We start from the raw sequence: 12,970 nt of genomic DNA, 5'->3' as shown, positions 1-12,970 counted from the left end.
TCTACTGGGATACCTTCTGAAGATAAACAGATCAAGTTAATATGTGTAACGATAATGTCTTATATCATAGGTTGAGTAATGTGAATCATCTCAAAATGGGACAGATCCTTATTGTTTCATTTATAATGGTTATTTTGTCATTTTAAATTAATTTGACTGACACCACTGCCCTGGTCTTCGGCATATTGGATTGACCAGACAGAAAGAGCAATTTGTTTCATTTTCTCTTAAATCAGGAGACCCTTATCTATCTGAATGCTCATGACAACTGGCCCAAATCTTATGTTTATGAGGAACAAACAAAACTGATGGTCAGAACAATTGGTTCAGACATTCTAAAGGACCCCATGATCAGATTTTAAATACACTTCAGAAAACATTCTTCTCAAGATGTGTTGTACAGATTAACAAATAACTTGATTCTTCAGACTTTAGTTGCTTCTTCAGGATCTACATTCCTTTTTTTGGCAGAGTGGGCCAGACAGCTACTACATTCTTTTTTGTTGGCAGAGTGGGACAGACAGCTACTGTATTCTTTTTTGTTGGCAGAGTGGGGCAGACAGCTACTACATTCTTTTTGTTGGCAGAGTGGGGCAGATAGCTTCTACATTCTTATTTGTTGGCAGAGTGGGGCAGACAGCTACTACATTCTTTTTTGTTGGCAGAGTGGGCAGACAGCTACTACATTCTTTTGTTGGGCAGACAGCTACTACATTCTTATTTGTTGGCAGAGTGGGGCAGACAGCTACTACATTCTTTTTTGTTGGCAGAGTGGGCAGACAGCTACTACATTCTTTTGTTTGTTTTTTTGGCTTTGGATGCTGAAAACTATTGTTAAGTATTGAAAATAAAGTTTAGTAGTTTCATAAAAGTTTCAAGTTAAGGAAAAATGTGCATTTGAACAAGATATAATTCTCTTGAATGCATTTGTGCTGTCAACAACCTTTTAAGTTATACTCAATGAATATTTATATATGAGAGTAAATTTAAAATACATTTTGTTCTTTGCTGTTACACATGATCATAAGTAGAGTCCCTGTTACTTATGTTAATATATGTCATGTCATCTTTTCCATAGTGCTTATGGCTAGTTTTGTCACTGTCCATTTCACTTTTTGTTAAAGTTATGTTAAAAATCCAAATCATACACACACATACACACTTTTACTAAAAGGTTTGGTACATTCACCAGTTGTGTCATAACTGTTCTCAAGTTAACTTTCACTTACATCTCTGAGATGGAAGTTAGATTTATCTTAAAGATTTCTGGTCATAGTTTTACTTCCAGATTATTTTCTATAGCCTAGGTTGTTGTAGCTAACACCATTGGAATTTGTGCTATCATGGATAGTTTTGACCATGTTTTTTTTAAATCGGCATATAATTTGTATCGTCATGTTCTAGCTTCAAATAAGAATGGATCAAATTACTTGGTACATATATTTTTTCTACAATAACGCCATTATATTCTTCATGATAACTTATGGCAGAAACAGATCCTCCATTGGTAGTTTCAGGTTGTAATATAATATCATCTGGCTTATCTAAAGAATTTCCAGTGCTTCATTCAGTCTCAAGTCATTCATATTTGAATTCTGTTTTGTTAAATCTGTCCTTCAAGTTCTGAAGAGAAACAGGAAAGATAACATTCATAAGCTTAGAAGTAGTGCAAGAGGATATGAATTATGAAAAGGAATAGATTGAAACTGATTTCTATTCTTTATGTAGCGTTCCTAAAGGAAATGTATGTGTGGTGCAAAATAAGGTGTATTGGGTTGAATATCACTGCAGTGGTTGTGTTGATTACTGACAAATAGTCATGAAAATATGGAATATGTCACAGGGAGAAAGGAATTTATGTTCCTCTAAGAAATCTATTTTAGAAATGTCAGCACCTTGGCTGCATTTATTACTGATGAATAGTCATGAAATATCAAAGCACCTTGTATTAGTAATATACATCCCATGATTATAGAACATAATAATGTAGTTGTACACTAAAATGAATTATTGAATGTGTCTGAGGTTGATACTTACCTCTGTGACATCCTTTTCATGAAATTTATATAAGGAGCACCACAAACTAAAGACAAACAATACCTCGAAGAACTGAGCCAATATTTACGCCAATGTCTGAAAATCAGATAGAGTTCGGTAGTTGCAATCATATACCGTGTCACCAATACTGATAATTAATTATATGTTCAATTAAATCTAAAGCTCAACTAAAACAAATGAAAACAGAAGATGCAAGCAGCAGTGGTGGTTTTGTTGTAAATTAGAACATCTGGATTTATTTTGGATTTATATAAATATTAAAAATGAATCTTGATGCAACTAACAAATTATTGTCATTTAGAAGAAATATTTACAAAAACAAATACCATTGTGAAAAAGAGAGTTGTGGCTACTTTTTGCATTGCAATCTTAAAGAGATTTAAATCTTGTTATGTCTGTTTTAAGAGGACAAAACTATGTTTCCAGTCAGCACATGGAGTCACATTATGCGTGCTCCAAGCGCAGAGGGGATAGTGACTATGCCTCATTACACTTGCTTCATAATGTTTTCATCACTGATCTGAAACGAAACACCATTATTTGTTGATGGTAGTTTCAAATCTAACTGATTTGTCGGCAATCTGTTTGAATCCTTCTTATGGACATACCTTTGGTTGTGTCGGCTGATGTTGCCAAGTTTGTAAAACCTGTACCAATCAAACACATGTTGGTACTATATAGGTGATATGGATGACTTGTATTATTAGTTGTTTCCACATCTATAGATGAACATTAGTTTGACCATTGCTATGAATTTTGGCGGAAAGTAGATGCCCAATCACTCCAGGCAAATGCATCAAATTAGCCAAAAAGAAATGTAAATCAAACGCAATGCAAATTTGTAACCAAATCTTTAACATTCAATAAATGCATATTTATTTTCCAGTTTGAGTTAAATGTTTAAGAAATTTTAATTCAGATATAGATATGATTATATTATTCAAATTAATAGTCTGTTAGGGTTTTGAATGTCAGACCACAATTTGTTACATGATTTTATGTGCAATTGTACGACAATGTTTTACTAGGTTTGTTATGAAGTTATACATCTTTTAATACAACATAATGGCACTAAAACTCATAAAAGGGCAAACAAAAAGACTATGCAGCATATGGAAAAGATAAAGAAAATTATATAAATGAAACAGACAGGAACTGAATGTTTCAAGACATAAGGACAACCATCAATCTTGTGACTGGATAGCCAAAAAATAAACATGACTTTGATTTTGATGTTGAATTTATCATGATATTGAAACAACAGAATAATCATTGTGTGACCTGTAACACAGTAATGTTGTGGCAGTATTCAAATAATAATCCAACACGGTTTACAGCAGATGGAATTAACATTAGTCTTAATCACACATGCAAAAGTGTGATGCTGACCTGTCTTGAACGTAATCGACGTCGAGGCGCTAGATTACAAAGGTAAACGCAGTGGTAATTGTGTGTCTTCAGGAATTTCTTGTAATTGTTTGCATTCAAATCCACATTGAGGAGCAGTTGAATCTAATCTGTAGATTGAAGGTCTACCAGTGCATCTTACCGCGCTAAAATTGTATGTGTGGTTACACTCCAGACTGGATCAGTCACTCTTTTTTACCACCTTCAAGTTCACCAAGTTCATAAAAATACCTTACAGTCACATTACCCAGTACTGGTAACCAATTTGCAGCAACATAACGTGTGACATTTGCTGCATCAGCAAGTTTACTAATGCTGATCTACCTTTCCAATATCCTCTTGGGCTATAAATAAATCGATTTCATTATAATAATAATCGGCTGACTAATTAACAGTTTACCTTTCATCGCAGATCTTACTAGGAAGCTAGCAAATTTTTCTGTGAGAGTTTTATCTTTTACAGAATTTAGCAAGTGAATCAACTTCACATCTGCAATATGTCGTTGTTGTAAATCCTTATTTGTATACGCTACAACACGACCGTGACATGATTGATCAATTGCATTTATTGGATACTCTCCAGTCTTGGTTGACATCATTCGTCAAATCAAATATCAAGTCTGCTTCCAGGACCACAATAGTTATATCCAGGAAAATGTTTTTATCATGGGTATTTAGCCCATGGAGTTCTGGTAATTTTCATAATGAAGCAGCGATATCACCACCAGACAATTTGTGTCCTAAGATACATTTATATTTTTTTATACCACATTTCACACACTTGTATGTACGTAAGTGCTTTTTATTTGTTGTTATTATTGTTGTTAATCTACTTGTAGGGAGGATGCTCTGTGTCGAACACAATATAAATCAATATTATTTATTATAATACTATGCAAATTTAATGTGACTGAGTCGGTGTTAATTACTGCGTCACCATGCAAGTAAGTCTGCTACGCACGAATGCATCTAACACCGTCTCGTCGACTCGGTCGCATCGTGATAAAATATAGACCGGTGTGTGCAGGCTCGGCGATGTATGCCGTTTTCCTGCGAATATGGGTTCTAATCACCATATAATAACATTTAAAATTTATCTAACTTCTACCACATACATTAAAAAATATAATTGCTTTTAAAGTATTGGTATAAAAGATACTGATATACCAATACAACTGGTAGATCAATTTGTGATCCGTCAATGGCTGAAGTATACGCACATCAAAAATATTCTTGGAAGTTGGTGCTATTGAGTTTATTTCAAAATATCAATGATGAATTTCCACTCATTAATCTTTAGCGACTTTGAAAATAAGGATTAAGGTAATACAATTTCCCATTTTCCAAATGAACTTGAGCAGCAGAGAGGGCGAACAGACCCAAGAATTCCGACAAAAAAAATATAAACAAAATTAAAATCATCTCGTAGAAAGGTCCAGATTTTTACAAATAAACGTTTCCTGGGAGGTTTTTATTTTTGTTGAAACCACCCCCATCAATAAAACCTTAGTTCGAAAAGGTAGCTGAAAAAAATAAAGTACTCTACGTGTTTATTTACTTTTTGTTTAATTTCCACGGACGACCAACATTGGTAGGCGCCCTCTCTGCTGCTATTAATTAAAAAATTGTTATATCAAAATAATGGTACATCCGGAATCTCATACTGCAAGAATAGCACGAGAACGATTAGAAGCAATTAAAACATTTCTTCCTGTCAGAGACTCATTCAGAAAAAATCTACAAGCGCAACAAGAAGCACAAGTTGAGTACGAAGAAGATACTAAAAAACTGTCCAAACCTATCACTGCAGCTACTAAGAAAGTTTCGGCGGCTGTTGAAAAAACTATATGGGGAGATATTGCGGAGGAAGATGAGAAGAGGAAAAAGGGTATTTTTCCGGTATTAGAACAAACTGCGGCACAAACCGAAAATATAGCAAGAAGAACTAAACAGACAAAGAAGATTTTACGAGATCTTCCAGCTGATATAGCTGCGGCTCAACCTCCAACTGATGGTGAGGAAATTGGAAAACTTCGTGCTGAAGTCGCCGACGTGCAAAAAGAACATGCACCTAAATCCAAGCCAATAAAAGAAAATATAAAATTAATTGCAAGATTTAAGGAAGGGGTTGTTGAAGATATTAGAAATACTGAAAGAGAAAAATTACCGAAAAAATATTATTTTATATATTTAACAAATCTGATATTTTAAACCACCCTCATAAGAGAATAAATGATGATAATCTTATTAAATGGATATATCGCATGCATGCAAACAAAAGACAGGTTAGAAGTGACGATTCAAAATACAAAGATCTTTATAAAGAAATAAAAATACTTTACAGATAGAGAGACTGAAACAACTAGAACAAGAAGAACTCTCCCAGTATCAACTTCCTCCACCTCTGCAACAAATAGAACAACAACAATCTTCTTCATCGAAGCGGGAGTCAATTGAAGAGTTTAAAAAAGAAAGGGAAAGGATGCTGGCAGAAATAGAACAAAAAAATGAAAGAGCGAGACAAAAAAAAAGAAGAATTGAGTGAGAGAGAGACTGAGCGGAAAAAGAAATTGTCTCTTATATCAAGTAAAATAGATTCTAAAAAAGAAGATCCTGACGATGATGTACCAGGTGCTACTGGTAGTGGTCTGGGAAATAATTTTCTTTGTCCTGATAATATTATTAATGATGTGTCACGGTTAGAAGTTCTCATAGGAGAAAAACGTGCCGGAAATAATTCACCAGAAATAGTTAATGAAGCATCCGATATTTGTCGACGATTATTTCAAGGTGGTATCATGGATATCGGCGTTTGCCGAGAGCTTATCGATGAACTTAACTTGTTGTTGACCAGTTGTTAGATAAATAACAAATAAAATAAGATGATCATACATAATAATCATCGTAAACCCGTACAGGTCAGAGCGGTAAACTCACGATTACCAATTTATAGAGCTACTTACGGAGATGGACTTGGTGATGTTACACAAGGATTGTTTACAAGGATAGCTCCAAAAGTAGCACCCGTTGCAAAACAATTATCGATGAAAGCTATCGATATTGTTCGTGATAAAGCTCCTGAAGCAATTGTCAATGTTGCTGGTAAGGCGTTCTCGGCGATCAAAGAAAGACTAGCACGATTATTGCGACGAAAACAACAACCAGTAAAATTACCAAGTACTGAAATTATGCCCGCAGATGTCAGTAAAATAATAAATCAGGCTGCAAATAAAAAACTAGCGAAATTATCTGAAGAAGCAGAAAAAAATATAACAGCAAATTTAATAGCAGGAAGCGGTCTTCGTCGACGATGATTTAGATCACCATTTGGAAAAATGGTATTATAATAAAAATGTTCAAGCGCGAAACAGACACAGCATTTGGTATGGAAGCACCTGTCCTTAAGTATGAATCAATACGTGATTATCAGTTTTATTCCTATGACGCAAGACAACCAAATCAGCGGGGAAGAATAGAATTACAGGTTCAAGATACAAGTATATATTTCTTGCCCGCTGAGGCGTTTATTGAAGTAGAAGGTAGACTTGTAACGAATGTTGTAGCTAATACACCATATGGTATCAATGCACGTGTTGGTTTTGTCAACAACGGGATTATGACGTTGTTTGATAGCGCCACATACATGATTGATGGAAAAAATATTGAATCAGTTCAGAAGGATGTTGATGTTGCTACAACAATAATTGGTCTAGCGAGATATTATGATGATTACACAAGATCAGCCGGTCCAACAATGATGTTTGCCAAGGATATTACTGACCACGCTGATCATATCAGGTATGCTAAAATACGAACACCACAAAATACAGCAGTTGATCCACAACCAGTTGCTGATGATCCTGAATACGCAGACAGACCAGGTGCTGCTTTTGATATTGTACGAGGTGATAGCGATAATTGCAAATTAGGGTTTGCAACACGTCGAGCGGAGTTGTCAGGGGATAATATAAATTTTTCGTGTGCAATTCTATTATCTCACATCTTTGGATTTTGCAGAAATGTTAGAAAGGTCATCTTTGGAGCTAAACATACAGTTGTGCTCGTAAGAAAAGGTGATGATAATGATGCAATCTGGCGAGGTGCTGGTGTTGCTGATGGTAAAGTAAATATATCAAAACTTTCATTGTGGATGCCAGTAATGACTCCATCAATTACTGAGGAACAATAATTACTCTCTTTTATGGATCAAGGCGGTAAATCATTGCTATCATGGTTAACAGTAGCCACAGATGCTGTTCAAAGTAATGTTATTGGTTTATTTACATGGCATATAGCATCACAACAAGGTGTTTCTGCACCACGACATATTTTAATTGCGCTACAAGATAATAATCGGACGAATAATCAACAACGTTCACATATGATATTTGACGACCTTGGAGTTAATGAAGTTTCCTTGCGGATAAATGGACATCAAGAACTAACTGAAGATATATTGTTAAATTCTGATCAAAATCACGTAGTGCGTGTATATCATCGTTTAATGTCATTCATGGGACGTGATCAAAATACAGATACTGGTTTGAAAATATCACAACTAGATTTTACAACATTATATCCGATTTATTATTTTTCATTGGAACATCTTGATTTGTCTAAATAGTCTGTCGTTGATATACATTTTCGAGCTCGTGTTACTAACCCGCCAGGTGGTGGTGCCTTCTACAGAGCAATCGCGGTCATACTCAGCGATAAAGCCATGTTACTTGAAGGTGGTAGTGGTCGAATGAGAGTTGCTGATGCACCAGTGGAAAATCTTTGATCATGTTATTTAGAAAAATATATTTTTATATAAAAATGTCGTATGGTCATGTTAATGTTACTCTGACTCCTGGTAAGGTCAAAAAGCTTCAATCAAAAACCGCCAACAAATGTGGAACTAAAATATCACTAAAACGAGATCAGATTGGTGGTGGTCCAAACAAATTATCGTTGACAAAAAATCAGATTGAACATTTCAATAAAGCCCTAGAATAAAAAACTGGAGTTCAATTACATCTTTCTCCGAGCGCTATAAAAGATATGATTAAAGTAGGTGGATTTTTCCCACTATTAGCTGCAATACCAGCACTACTTGCAGCAAAAGCTGCTGTGTTACCTGCGATAGCCGCAGCTGCTGCACCGGCGTTAGCAAAAGCTGCTGCGTTAGGTGCTGCTGGAGCGGCGGGTAAAAAAGTTTTCGAAAAATTTACTGGTGGACGATATAGCCAAAAAAAGGGACGCGGTCTAAGATTACCGGGATCTCGCTGGGGAAGAGGTCTGAGGCTTCCACGTTAGACGTTCCAGCATCAAATTTTGATTTACTTGATGTTGCTAAAAAATTAACAATAAAACATTTTAGAGGTGTTTTTTGCGAGATCAATTACCGGACCGACCAAACAAACTCGAAACCGGTATTATTAATCTAGACTCGAATTCAGGACCCGGTACTCATACGCGATTGATCCACGTTGAATCGTTTATTTTGATTAATACTGGTTAGCCCCACCCGTTGAATTTATCAAGTATGTCGCACCACTTCACGCAAGAACCTCTGGTTCAAAAGTTTGGTATCCAACGCTACCCACACAAACAATGACAGATCCGCCAATATGTGGCCGTGAGGTAATTAATGTACTTAACGCTATATCAAAATCATCCAGACCGCCACATAAAGTCGTGCATGATTATACAAGCAACCGATTCGTTGCGCGTAAAGCGTTTTAAACAACTGGTCTTATTATAATGGTTGATATTTACGGAAGAAGATCTTCACGCGTTAAGAAAAAACCCGGCGACGTTGACCTGTCGAAGTATGCGACTAAAGATGAACTCGCTGATATCATGAATCTTGTTGGAGTTGATCCAGATGAGGTTGTTATTTTTCAGGATCGATATGGTAAACTAAAAACGAGCAACATCAGATGGAATGATATAGTTCGACGAGTACTCGGTGCAGTTACGGATAATATTCCCGTGTTTACTGACAGCGGAAAAATCAGGGATTCAAGTATATCGTTTACAACCATCAGAGATGAAATTGCAAGAAGCGTTGCTAATCGTGTAAGAAACACCGGTGACACAATGACCGGTGAACTAAGCATGAACGGAAATAAAATAGTAGTTTTAAGAGATTCAACATCCGACGAAGATGCAGCAACAAAAAAAAATACATCGACACCGTAGATGGTAAATTATCCACGCTGCGGGCTGAGTATGACGTTCACGTGGGCGCTTTTGCAAGATTTCGTAGAAACTATCAAAAAAACGCAGAAGAATTCTTCGTCACTCAGCACGCCATTGACATGAAACTCGTTGATATCAAAACTAACCTAGACACGATCAAACGAACACAACAAGACATCGTAGCGGAGATTCCTGAGATCGTTAATAAAACCAATTTGATTAAAACTCCAGCTGGAATAACTCCCGGACATATCACAAACAGCCTATACACAGTATCATCGGGATTTGCAACATGGTCGCAGCAAAATAAAACTATCAAATATACCGCAACAGTCACAGGCGTGTACAGGTTGTCTGTGTTTAGTGCTGAAAAATTTGAAATATTTACAACGTATCCATGGCGTCATTCAACGGATAGGTTTTCCGGGGTTGTATCTGTTATATTAAATAGCGGAACCGAAGAAATATTTATTCTGGAAGCAGCTGATAAGAAATTAACCTCAACATCTTACTGGTGGTGTTTGGAATTTGTAGCTGAAACACCTCAATTGGTTACTACATAAAAATATATGGACGGTGCACAATACAGGTACAATCAAGCGCGTGAATGGCAGGCAGCATTAAAAGATCGAGTCGAACAATATACAGTAAAAGTAAAAAAAATATCGACGACGATTAGTTATCGTCGACGTGATTGTTTATTCAGGATCCGCTATTGTTGCTGGAACCGGTGTTATATTATCAGCGGTGACAATGATGGCACCAGTAGCCGTAACTATTTGTATTTCAGCAGCAACAACTATTGCAGGTGTGCTTAATATCATCGCAAAACAATATGTACTTGCACGAACGAAAAATTATCCGATTACATAATAAAATTACACACAGCGACGGTAGCATACTCGAAATTATCCTCGTTTTTATCAGCGAGTCTCAGTGATGGAATTATATCTGATTTCTAGTTTTCAATGATAACTAAAATATATCATGAATGCATTGGTATTAAAGATACAAGTATTAATAATGACAGAATTACTCCAGCAGATCGTGACTAACACAACTCCGCCAAAGATAACGATGATCTCGGTAAGTTCAACTAATCCTGAATTTAGTATTAACTTTCCTACTGCAATTCCAGTAAAGGAAATAGCACTAGCGCAATTACGAGTATATTACAGCTGGCCAAATATCAGATCAAAATCATTTAATGGTACACCAGCAAATAATTCGCTTGTATTTGCTAACAAGAACAAACCAGATAGTACTCCTGACTGGACAGATGTTGGAATACCAACTGGTAGTTATGAGATTGAAGATATCAATGATGAATTTCAACGTAGAATAAAATCAATAACAGGAAAAGAAGCGAAAATATCAATTAACGTTCATGAGCCGACGCCGTCCTCGACGGTTGAAATACATTCTCCTGATTATGCCGTTGATATTTATCAGTCCACGATAAGATCCATACTGGGTTGGCCGGATGTTCCCCCGGTGTATGAAGGACCACCAGAACCGAAAAAAATCTGATTATATCACAGATGGACAATCATATCACGAAATTGATACAGTGTATAAAAAAACGTTAACTGATGCAAACAATTCAAAGGCTGGTGATACGTTTTTTTTTATCCCCCTGATAGAGATACATTTTATTGGTCATTTTCGTCTGAAAAAACAGAATTCGGAACAGCTGCCCTAGTTATTATTAACACAATTGAACTTACTAAAATATTTACAGAAATTAATAAACATCATAAACAACAACTACAGCAACTACAACAGTACTTTCAAGAGCATCTTTTTGATATAACAAACTCACGCAAAGAAATCATTACGCGTATAGAAATATTAAATCAACTTGTATCCGACATGGAATATCTTAACCAACGATTAATTAATACAGTAATTAATACTAAAGCAGACTACCATGGCAAAAATAATTTTTTAGACAAGTATAAAATAAAGGAAGCTGATCTACCAAATTTTAAATTCTCCGGATATAACGCGAATGAACTAAAAAAATCTGTCAATGATGTCATTGATGAGAACTTTCCTAAAATACTCGATGCGTGGAGAAAACTAGCACCACCTCCAACTGTTTTAAGATATAATAATGATCCACATGGAGGTGGCAGGCACGTATCTCCGAGAATCGTTAATATAACCAGCACGATCTGGTTTGTGACGTAGTCGATGGTAGCTATCAAATAGATCTCGGAAAATCAAATCAGGCTCAACAGGGATATATTTTATATACATTTACACCACAAATTGTCCCTGGAAGTTTAATCGTGCAAGAACCAACTAATCCTGTGTACCTGCGGTGTCATAATAATATGTTAACACGAATAAATTTTAAGCTCACAGACCACCTTAATCGCTTAATTGACATACGTGGAGAAGAGCTTGTAATAAATCTGTATGTGAAATCTTAATTAATCAAGTAAATATTATATAATGTACCAGCACGTGAGGGTTTTAATTTTATCAGAAATGTTTTATTTTATCAGAAATATTTTATTTTATTTTATCAGAAATAATTTATTTTATTTTATCAGAAATATTTTGATTTATTTTATTTTATCAGAAATATTTTATTTTATTTCTGAATTTCAGTGAAACATCAATAAATTTCGTGTTTTTGAGGTGTATTTTACCCATCTTGGGTGATTTTGTCTATTAGATCGTCGGGTAAAGTTGCTTGATTCTCTAATTGATTTTAATTGAATAAAATATCAAAACCAGTAAAAACCAGTAAATCAGTAAAAATGTACATATTTTTTGAGCTAATTTTACTGATATTTGAGCTAATTTTACTGATATTTGAGCTAATTTTACTGATTTTTTGTAATTTTTACCGATATTGCACGTGTTGTATTCTAAATGACTGACTGCACAATGGAGTTTTGATCACTCATCGTAGTACATTTGTCTAGCCTGACCTCAGTCCTTAATGGAAAAGTTCCATTGTCATTGTTCTTTTGTAGATCTTGATCAATGGGTCAGATGTTGTTTGGCATTTTCGTAATCTTATATACTTTAACATTAAATTATATACTGATATATACTGCAGGGAAACTAAAATCCCTCAATTTCTCAATTTTCATATAAGTGCATCATATAAGTGCATCATATGAATATATATATATATATATATATATATATATATATATATATATATATATATATATATATATATGCACAAATCCGACCTTTCGGCGACAGCGTCTAAATTGCAACCTTTCGGCGACATCGTTGTATACTGAATATGTTTAGGTCATGATTGTGCCTATATAGTGAATACTGTACAGAATAC

This window comes from Sinohyriopsis cumingii, chromosome 9, assembly GCF_028554795.1.
Source record: "Sinohyriopsis cumingii isolate HCF-2022 chromosome 9, ASM2855479v2, whole genome shotgun sequence".
In the NCBI taxonomy this organism is placed as follows: Eukaryota; Metazoa; Mollusca; class Bivalvia; order Unionida; family Unionidae; genus Sinohyriopsis; species Sinohyriopsis cumingii.
This window is presented reverse-complemented; position numbering follows the sequence as displayed.